The sequence below is a fragment of the Marmota marmota genome, unplaced genomic scaffold (assembly GCF_001458135.2).
Source record: "Marmota marmota marmota unplaced genomic scaffold, marMar, whole genome shotgun sequence".
Taxonomy (NCBI): Eukaryota; Metazoa; Chordata; class Mammalia; order Rodentia; family Sciuridae; genus Marmota; species Marmota marmota.
Window position 1 is genome coordinate 60,146 of NW_026005917.1, and position 2,615 is coordinate 62,760.

Sequence of the window (2,615 nt, forward strand, 5' to 3'; positions counted from 1 at the left end):
GTTTTATCTTTGTCTTCATGGCACAGTGATTAAGATAGGAATTCTGCCAATAATGCTAAATAAAAATTATGTAACATTCCAACAGATACTAAGAAAATAATTTTCTGAACAATTTACATTATCCTGAACAGAATTACTGAATATAATGAAATGGAAAGATGAAAATAAACAAACAGATTTGTTAACCTCCTTATTTATTCACATATTAAAACAATCCTCAACAGCTGTTTACCCAATTTAAATTAAACCATTAAAATCAAGTGAATAAAAAAAAATTCGGATCCATTTTTTTCATGAGCGCTCCTCATATATGATATATGGACATATGCACACACAGACATACAACACAAAACACAAGTGTGCAAACAAACATACAACACATAAGACAATAGGAAAGGCCTTGTAGATTTACACAGATGAAATCTCCATTGCAATGTTTAAAAACTCCACAGTTAAAAAATAAAACTGATCAGAAAAACATTAACCTAGGTCTGTATGAGCTCAAAAAATAAAATAGAACTTTATGATGTGGGAAAGGGCAATAATAAAATAGATATTGAAAAAAAAAGCATCCTGGTTAATCACTGTTAAGATGTAAGAATAGCCAAGCTTGAGATCGGGATATCAACTGTTATGGATTTAAGTCAAATCATCTTCTTTTTGGTCTGTAGAAATCGCTTTGGTTAGTCTCTCTGGAATCCAAATCGGCTGTTGTTCTCCCTGTGGAAAAACACAAACAGAACCCCGACTCCAGACAATCACTGGGTCAGGACCTTTCTAATGTCCTGTTAGAATATCCTTCCAAAGTACCTTAGGCTTATGTACATTTTTTGGCCACATATGCCTTTCTGCAGCACTAAGCACTGATGAATTCAAATTTTAAAAGTATAGAGTAAAAAGAGGTATTTTAAGTTTATCTTTGGGGGATATATACCCCTTTCCAATTCCCTAATTTTGCTTTAATAAGTACATATTAATTGTTTGATGAGCTCTTTCAACTATGCCGTGTCCTTGTGGATTGTATGGGATTCCTGTTATATGAGTAATGCAAAATGGTGAGCAAAATTGTTTAAAAGAGGTAGAGGTATAGCCAGGACCATTATCTGTTTTTAACTGTTTTGGAACACCCACAGTGGCAAAATTTTGTAAGAAATGAGCTATAATATCTTTAGGTTATTTTTTTCTCTGGCATGAAGGGAGCCCATCAAAAATCCAGAAGAAGTGTCAACTGTAACATGCAAATATATTATTTTTTCCGAATTCTGGCAAGTGTGTGAGGTCCATCTGCCAAATATGGTTAGGTATCAATCCTCTAGGATTGACTCCAAGATTAACTTGTGGTTAAGAGGTCACACAATTTTGACATTGTTTTATTATTTGTCTAGCTTGTTCCTTAGTTTTTTAAAACACTTTTGTAAAGTATTAGCATTGACATGGAACCTTTTATGAAAATTTGTAGCTTCTTCTAGTGTAGAGAAAATATGTATGTCGTGTGTAGTTTTATCTGCTAAATCATTGCCCAAACTAAGGGCTCCAGGCAATCCTGTATGTTTCCTGATATGTCCTATAAGGAATGGATCTTTTCTGTCCCAGATTAAACTTTGTATAGTGGAAAACAAACAGAAAACAGTAGAGGAAGGAGAACTCCTACCAGCATCTTCAAGGGATAGCATATCATTAACTTTATACTGACTAACAGAAAATAATTCAATACAGAATATTTAAACATCACAAAAGCTTGTAAAACTGCATTAAGCTCTACCTTTGGAGCTGATTGTTTGGGTACTAAATTGTAAAAGTTTGATCAAAGGTAACTACTGCTGCTGAAACATTACATTTGGAGCATTCATGATAGGTGTTTTTCTGTCATTTTTGGTAAAACTACAGGATGCAAAGACCAAAAAGACAATAATGGATTATATGGTAAGTGGTTATCAAATGAAACATTAGATTTACACATGATTATTGCCCAAGTATTTAACTCATTAGCTAACTCATCAATTTGATGCATAGTATATGGAGTAATATATTTATTGGGAGGAATTCCAAACACTCCCTTTGCTACTTGTATTCCTTTGAGTATTAATTTTCCTACAGCCTCAGGATACCTAGAAATAATGGTGTTAGGAGAATAAGATAAATGTATCCACAATAATGGACCTTCTTGCCAAAATACTCCTGTAGGAATATTTTTGTTGGTATTAGAATAAATGATAAAGGAAAACTCATATCAATTGTATCCAAATTCATATTTTCCATATATGTTTCAATAATTTTAATGCCTTTCTTATTTCAGGCATTAACATGCAGGGTGAATTTGGATCTGATGGAGGACCTTTTAGTATATCAAATAAAGGTCCCAACTCTCCTGTTGGTATTCCTAGATAAGGCCTTATTCAATTTATGTCTCCTAATAACTTTTGAAAGTCATTAAGTGATTTGAGTTGATCTACTTGTATTTGAATTTTTGGTGGATGGACCATGGTTGAGGATAATAGAACTTCTAAATAATTAATTGGAAAATTTAATTGTAATTTATATATTGCTATCTCTAGATTATAATTTTTTAATAAATTTGTAAGTGTGGCATAACATTCTAGCAATGTATTTTGTAT